Below are 9,015 nucleotides of genomic sequence, written 5' to 3' on the forward strand. Positions count from 1 at the left end.
AAGCACCCATTACCACAGCTGTGAACCACTCCTGTTAGCATCCTTTCCCAGCTGATGGGCTGTCCCTTCAAACCATCCATCAAAATAAACCCTTCCTCCCTCAAGTTACTTTTTGTCAAGTATTTGGTCTCGAAGACAAGAAGTAACTAGTCTACAGACTTACTAGAAATTATGATTTGAGCTAAATGGGTATTCCCATGTAAGTTGACATATAAAATCAACCATTATAATATTTTTTTAAAAAGCAAAAGCTACTTTAGTATTGAGGTAGGTAAGTAGACAATAGAGAGCCCCAATATTCATCAAATCATCAATACTGAGACAGGAGTACATATTTACAGTATGTATAAGCAAATGGCAACATAAATAAAACAATATATGTAAGGTACAGTTCCTTTAGATAGAACACTCTGTGCGGGAGAATTGTCAGACCCTTCTAATTATTACAGCAGGCTTCAGAGACCCAGAATTCCTCTCACCACCCTGTATGGGGGCGTCAGTAGCCTCCTACTTCAGCAGCTTCTCCTGTAAATGATGGGTTTGGGAGCAAGTCGAGTGTGGAGTGGCAGATGCTGGGGCTTCCCCTAGTGCCAGATTCAATTCCCCTGCACCCCGAGAACAGCCTCTCCTGTTCAGTTGGTGCCTTTAACTAGAGCTAAGGAAGCTGCAAAGAAGAGATCTGAAGACCAGGGTGCAGAAGGTAATTAACCACCTACGCAAGATATTCCAGAATGTCCTGAGCCCCCAGGAATGCCTTCTCCCATGGGCTGACCCCTACAATTAATGTGTTTATATCAAAATCCATTTGTGTCCAAATGTATCCCTTGAAGTAGTAACACTCAAGACAGACCACACCTCAGGACGAATTCATTTCTGCTCTTTTACTCAACCAAGGCATTGATAGGAACAAGAAAAGATGGTACACAAGAAGGTCATTATTTTAAAAAGGCCTCAGAAACAAATGGGGGAGAGCCCAAGACAGCCTGTTCCACTTCACTTTGCTTGGAGCAGGTCCAGCTGAGGAATGTGGCCTCTTGCCCACTAAAATTGCTAGAGCCAAGCATGGCTCGAGCCAGCTTTCTAAGAACGTTGGCCACAAGAGTGTGTCTTTGAATATAATCCAAGCACAAAACAGGGTAGAGTGTGCCCAGAGAGTCAAGACTTGGTATTAACATCTGTCAAGGCATCTTCAGCCCTTTTTCCACTCCTCTCCACCCCACTTGCCATCTCACCTCTAATAAGTCTGACCTGGGGCCAGAAGATCTCTATGGTGTGATCAGGAAAAGTTCAAGGACAGAAGTGCCAAAGACAACTATTTAGGCATCATAATCAATCACACATTAGGTACTTTCTGTATGCCAACATGGTACTTAGCTTTTTTTCATGGTATGGTGGTTTCAACGAAATGCCCCCTCATAAGCCTTGGGCATTTGAATACTTGACCTCCATGAACTTTGATCTCTAGCTGGTGGTCGTTTGGGGAAGGATTAGGAGGTGTGGCCTTGCTAGAGGAAGTATGCCACTAGGAACAGGCTCTGGTACTTAAAAAGACACACCCAGGGTTCACTCTGTCTCCTGTTTGTGGTTTGAAAACTGAGCTCTCAGCTGCTGTTCCAGCCACCTGTCACCATCTCTTCCATTCCACCATCATGGACTCAAATGTCTAGGACTGTAAGCCCCAAATAAACTCTTTCTTCTATATGTTGTCTCGGCCGTGGTGTTTTATCACAATAGAAAAGTAACGAAAATGGATGGATTATTTTTCCTCAGTCATCAGAAGTCCTGAGATAAGCCTGTCATTAAGCAGATAATAAAATTAAGGCACAGAGAAGTTAGGCATTGTGCAGCTGGAATTAAGCCCATGCAACATGGGCTCTCAGCCAACAGGCTAAGCAGCAGCAACCTTCAGGATGAAGAGCCAGCCCATCAACAGGAAAACATCTGCTTCCCTCTGTGGCTTCTTCTCAGGCTCCTCCCTTACCATGTGACCTGACACAAGCATCCCTTCCTACTCCCTCCAAGGTAGCAATGGGTAGGACCCAAGTCCTATATGTGTCCATGAAGCAGCTTCTTGAAGGAGAGAGAGACCCAGAGCTGAGCCTCTGTTGATCCTGGTGCAACAAAGTTGCCCTCTTGACAGAGGCAGACTCCAGCCCCATCCATTCCTGTGCTGAAATAATGCCTCTGACAAGAAGCTTGAGGCCATTGATAGACTGACAGCATAATACCTATGCCCTTAGAGTGTGTCTTTCAGCTGAAGCAATAAGGACAGGATAATTTTAGACCAGCATCATCTTTCCTACTGCCAGGCCGGCTCCCAGATAGAGACTAGTTATGTCCCTCTGCACTGAAGCCCTTAGACCTTGCTGAGAGCCACAGACCTCAAAGTACTGACAATGAGTTTGGGTCTCCTGAGGAGTGGGACTTGAGGCAATCACCACTTGTGGTCCCATATTCCAGATCTGCTGTGTCTGTAGGAAGACACTTCCTCCTTCACCACTGGAATGAGGCAATGACCTCTGAACATCTAAGCAGACATTACTGTTTCTGGGATCCGCTCAGTGACACTCCCTTCTAAAGCAGCTCTCAGCTCCAAGGAGGCAGGACACGGAAGAGAAAGAAATGCCTGGTTGAGATACCCAGCTAAAGGCACCTTTTGCTCTGGACAGTCACCACCGTGGTATCTTCTCTGTTTCTGCACAGCTTTTTTCCATCTTCAGTTTCAGAGACTCTGCTGCTTCTCAGTTTTCTTCCTGTTTCTATAGATGTGCTTTCCTTTAGGTGTTTAGATCAAAACCCTTTTTAGAACATTATCCATCTTTCTTTCACATTCTCCATTTTCAGGACCTTACTTATGAATGGGAAAACCCCAGGTCTCTACTCTAGCTTTCTTTTCTGTCTTCGGTCTGGCCTATCTGCCCACCAAAGCCCAGACCTAAGTGATGACTGTCTGGAAAGGCTGCATCACCTGAAGTGCACATATGCACACACCCTTCCCACTCAAGACAGAAACCTCTTCCACAAGACCCTTTCATTCTCTGGGTATAGCCTCCACTTAGACGAGGTGCCTCACTCATGATAATCTTTAGAACTCAAGGAATGAGATCCCTTGTCTCTGGGAAAATTGCCAGGGACTTCACAGGGTCATAAATGGCCAAATGGTGGACCAAATGTTGCCAATGAAGGACAACTTATCATACTGATACTCCTCTTCCTAGTTGGCATTCAGAGTTTTAAGAGGTTGTCTCCATTTACTGCTTTAAAAAAAAAAAAAAAGGATGCAGAGTCGCTCGTAATTACAAAGCTAATTCTATTTTTTTTTAACTTTCCCCATCTTTGCTTATGTGTTTTGTGAACTTGAACAATCTTGGTACCTCTTTGCCTCCATTTCCTTCATCTGTAAAGTGGGAATAATAAAAACTACTGGGAGGGATGGTCCTGGGTTAACCAAAACTAAGGATATGTTGAAAATCCTTATGAGAACCCACTACTTTGTAAATTATTTTTAATATATAGTATTTAGAAAGAAGGCATCTGAATATAGGTGCTGTGCATGTGTGGATAGTACGGCTCTGTATCGATGTATTTGTCTGAGTACCTGTAATTGTGGCCACGCCTTTTGGGCGTGGTTACATGTGTGAACAAGACCGATTAAAGGGAGAGGATCGGGATGGGGGGAGGGGGAAGGACACCTTCACCCTTCACAAAGAACACTGGGAAGACAGGGTCTGCATCCTTGGAGCAGGAATGCTGCAACGGTCACTTACTGTTTTCTGTGTAAGTTCTTTCCCCAATAAAACTCCACTATACATTTCTACTGGGTCTGGTGAATCCATAATTTCCATGCCTTGACTTCTCCCAGAAGGCATGGGTTATTAAACAAAAAACTCAGTTCCAGGTATGTTATATAAGTTATTAGTCAGGGAGGCCACAGAGGCTCTCCCGAACAACACAGAATATTGCCAGTGCCCTTGGTTTCCCACCATAGCTGTATGGTAAGATCTTATTACTGAAGATACTACACCCTTGGTTGAAGGGAATAGAGGAATCGAGCTGAAAACGACTGGGAAACTTCCTCTCTGTAGGCTAGTTTTCATAGTGCTAGGAGTTTTCATAGTGCAGGCTGCTGGGGTGTAAAGTCATCGTCAGTCTTACCCAGTGTGCTATAATATGTAACAGTGAGCCCTGTATGCCATAATCCTGACCTGACAGGCAAGATACACCCATTAGTACAATAGTGGAATGAGGGTTGTGAGGGTAACCAGATGCTTAGGGTTGAGACCAGTTCCACAGGAGGAAACTCATGTCTGATACTGAAACCTGGCCAAAAATCCATGGCTGGTGTGCTCATCGGTCCTGAAAGGGAGCCTACTACTGTTGTCTTCGAAATGCTCAAACTGCCTTCTAAATATTTATACCTGTAGATTTGTGCTGATCTCAACTTTGACCAGACTTCTATTTTGTACTAGGCAACAGTTAATGAAGACACTCACTCATAACTGGTCAAAGAGCTGGGAATAAGTGACTGTTGGGTGTTCAGCCCTAAATGGGACTTCTCTATTAATCCACCACTACCAAGACTCATGGAATGTCACAGGCAAGGGCACAGAAAGAATGTAAGAGCTGGAGAATGGAGAAGAGTGCTGTAAAAATGTTGTCTTCTAGACATGACACATCTGTTGCACTTCTGAACTCACAGTAACTGTGGTTACCCATGTAAAACACACACACAAGATCAAGCCAGTGTCAGCATTCCGTCACGGATGGCGGAGGGCTGACAAGGCCCCAACCCTAGCTAAGGAACTATTGGTAGTTGATATGAAGATTTAATTGTCTTCATGGGTATGGCCCCTAGTGGGTTGGCCATATTCCAGAGAATGACCCCATACCCATGCTGGTAACAGTAATTGGACGTAATGAGTTACTAAAGATGAGGAGGAGGAGGAGGAGGAGGAGGAGGGGGAGGAGGAGGAGGAGGAGGAGGAGGAGGTAAAAGAGGAAGAGAGGAGGAGAAGAGGAAATAATGAAGATGGGAAGATGATATGCTGGAGAGGAGTTCTGAGAGACAGGGTAGGGTAAATGCGGGGATAGATATGATCAAAATGAATTGTATATGTGTATGAAGTCCCTAAAGAATAAAATTTAAAATTATCTATCTCCTAGGGCCAGTAGATCAAACACATGTACAACTCTCAGTATTCTACTATAAGCAGCAGAAGCAGCTCCAGGCAACTTAACCAATGATAACTTCCCATATTCTAGAGAAAGACAGGATGCTCAGAAAAGCAAGGACAAGAAGAGAGACTCGTGTTCAGGACAGGCAATTTCTGAAGCCCTGTCTAGATTAACAAACTCCAGTGACTGTCCGCCCTTGCTTCCCCAAACTTCATGCTTCCTATTTACAAGAAAAGAAAGGCAGCATGGTTGGTTTGTTCTCTTTACAGTGGGGGACACAGAACTATGATTAACAAGTGAAAAGACTAAAATAAGGCCCAAAGCCAGGCATGCATTGTGGTGCACACATTTAATCCCAGCACTCAGGGAGGCAGAGGCAGGTGAATCTCTGTGAGTCTGGGGGCCAGCCTGGTCTACATAGAGAGTTTCAGGACAGCCAGAGCTACATAGAGAAACCCTGTTTCAAAATAAAATAAAACCCAATACTATCTAAGGAACAAAATAAGGGTTTTAAATAACCTAACTCGAATTCTCACCACACCTGCGAATAAACAGCCCTCCTCATCAATTGAACTAGGGCGATTCTGCCTGTGCCTAGGTGTGGGTTTTGCCTCCCTGGTGGCATGTGACATGATTTACATAATCAAGCTACACCCTCGAATGTCACAGGCACTCCTCACCATCTTCATCTACAAAGTCTGCTTCCTAGGGCCCCTTCTTGCTCATGCTGTTCCCCAGTTCGAGCACAATCCCCGGCCCTGCCTCATGGCCCTGTGTGGCCTGCAGCATCCTCCTCTCCAAGGTTGTGACTACGTATGAATAATAAAATACTGGTGACGTCATCTCTCCCCTACTAAGTGTCAGGATTCAGCCACCCCAGGCCCTAAATCAGGGATCTCTCCCTCACCAATAGGGTGAAAACAAAAAGTCGTGCAGGATTACACACATGGGAAGATGCGGGTGTCCCAAAGGAAAACCAATACTGGTGACCTCATCTCTCCCCTACTAAGTGTCAGGATTCAGCCACCCCAGGTCCTAAATCAGGGATCTCTCCCTCACCAATAGGGTGAAAACAAAAAGTCGTGCAGGATTACACACATGGGAAGATGCAGGTGTCCCAAAGGAAAACCGAGGTGTTGTTATCAGAAGATCTGGAGGAACAAAGGACTAGGAAAACAGCCAGAGTCCTTCCCATGCATCCTGACACAGGTTTTCCACGATGCCCAAGAAATAGATTTTTGTTTTTTCTTGTTTGTTGTATGCTTTGTATTGTTTAAGACAGGATCTCACTATATAGTACAGTCTGGCCTCAGAATTTACAGTCATCCTGCCACAGCCTCCAGAGCACCAAGAGTATAGGCCTGAGCCACCACACGCATCCAAAACTGAGTGGCTTTTTTAGAGTTACAATGTAGTTCTACCGTTTCTACACTGTCATAACAAATCAGCTAAGTCTGTGGAAAGATGTTTCCACTGCTGGGTTTTCATTTTACTGATTATGTTCTGTCCTCCCCACAACCTTTCTACATCATCTTCAATGGAGTTACATGGGTTACATGAGATCCTGCCACCAAAAAAAGAGAAAGGAAGGGAGGGGGGAACAGAGAGAGACAGAGAAAAACAGAGAGAGACAGAGAGAGAGAGAGAGATTAAAGATGGGGAGAAGAAAGAGGAGGAATGGAAGGGATAGCCCCTCTACTAAACATTCCCCTGTTGTTTCAGGCCCTCCAGATAAATTAAAAACTATTTCCAGAAAGGAATTACACTCTTAATCGACAGAGCAGCTGCTGTGTTCTAATCACAGGTGACAGGGAGAGTCCTCTGATCCTAAGCATCAACCTGTTGTCTATCATTCTGTCTTTAAAATGTCATTCTTCCAGATTTCGAGAGTCCTCTTCAAATGGCACAAGCCCCACTTTGTCATCAAGTGCTTCACCTTGCAGAGGTTTGCTCTCCTTAGCAGAGAACAAAATAGGACACAGACTGGATACCTGAGTGGAAGCAGAGTACCTGACTAGGACAGGGCCCAGGAGGGAGGAAAGGAGGCCTGAGAAATGGCTGGGGACCCACACCACTGACAAACATCAAGACAGCTAGTCAGTGGACCAGTGCCAGCCAGAATTGCTCCCACCGGAGGCTGTGGAACTGCCCAGCTCAGTGGTAAACTGTTGTCTCCTTGACCGTGTCTGCTGGAAGCCTGAGAAGTTGGCATCTGTGTAAAAACAATAGCCTCAGGTACTGGGCATGATTCCAAACCATCCAGACGCTGATCAGGGGCTGGGACCTCAGTTCCTTGAACACAGAAAACCCCAGCCCTATCCTAACACTTCTACTCAGTGTTCTTCAGAAATCAAAATTCTTGTGGAGGCACACACAAAGTCTCCATGGCCAGAAGAGTATGGATAACAACAACAGTAAGGTTTGCTGTTTTTGAGAGGTTATTAAATTCTGGGAACTTGATGAATTACATCTACTTTCCCGCTATAACACCTTGCAATGGGTCCCGTATTCCATGAAAGACATCTAAGCCCAGACAGTAAGTAGAAGAGATGGAATTCAGTTATCACTCCCAAAACCTCAGACACATTGCTCCTTTTGGAAAAGGACATGGCTGGAGTGCCATCATGTCCTAATGATGCTGGGAAGGTTAGCCATACTCTCATAAAAGCCCCAAGGGGGTTAATGTTTTTTCTTGATTGTTTTACTCAGGTTTCTGTTGTTTTTTAAAATCAACCAATTGACCACACTTGACCTCGTGGCTCAGGTCTCAGAGAGCCCTGGCAGCTGAGAAAATATACATCTTTTTCCATTTGTGTTCGATCCCAACTCTGTCTGTCTCTCGTCTCTCTTGAGAGCCCTTATTGATGCATCTTCTCAATGTGTTCCCGTATCACCCACAGCTTGAACATAAAAATGTCTGTGGCTTAGAACACCATATGAATAGCATTTACACCTTTTAAAGCCGTGGGCATCCTTTAAAATATCCACATTTTATAATAAACAATACCATTTAGGGTGTTCCAACATAGAAGCATTCTTTTCCTTCTGTTCTTCTATTGTAGTCATGGAGACCTCAGAGTTGGTTGAAATGAACAGACAAAATTAAAACTTGCATAAAAAGTTGGTGGCAAATGATGCTGACAGTTCTTGTCTCAGCCATTTGTGTCTGAGGATGTCAATCATGCTGCAGGAATGACCGCATCCTGATCTTGCCCTAAGGTAGGAAGTAGAGAGGTGCTTTCTTGGTCTGAAGATACTCACAGGACTCATTGAAGATGAGAAGTGGTGGCCTGTGAGCTACTAGAATAGAAGATGAAATACTGAAGATGCCTCTTGCCCCATTATTTGTCATCAGCGTGGTTTTACTAATTATTTGAATTTAATGTTTAATCAGAAAGCAACTAAGACTAAATCTCAGATCACATTCTTGAACTTGCTGCCTTAAAAAAAATAAATAAAAAAGCGGGACTAGTTAGATGGCTCAGCAGGAAAAGGTGCTCGTTCACCACAAATCCTGATGACCTGAGCTAGATCCCCAGACTCCTCACAGGGAAGCGGGGAGGCAGAGGACCAGCTCCCCAAAATTGCCCTCTGACTACACCTCCCCCTCTCCCACAAATGAATAAATTTTTAAAAAATTAAGTTATGTTTTATTTTTGTGGTTTTGTTTCCCAAGGAAAAGGAAAAGGAGGGAGGGACAGAGGGAGGGAAGGAAGGAAGGAAGGAAGGAAGGAAGGAAGGAAGGAAGGAAGGAAGGAAGGACACTCTCCCAGCCTGCTCCGTGTCACTCACCTCAGTGAGAACAGCTGTCTCACAAACCTCACACAATCACCACAGGAC

This window comes from Cricetulus griseus, chromosome 5 (genome assembly GCF_003668045.3).
Source record: "Cricetulus griseus strain 17A/GY chromosome 5, alternate assembly CriGri-PICRH-1.0, whole genome shotgun sequence".
In the NCBI taxonomy this organism is placed as follows: domain Eukaryota; kingdom Metazoa; phylum Chordata; class Mammalia; order Rodentia; family Cricetidae; genus Cricetulus; species Cricetulus griseus.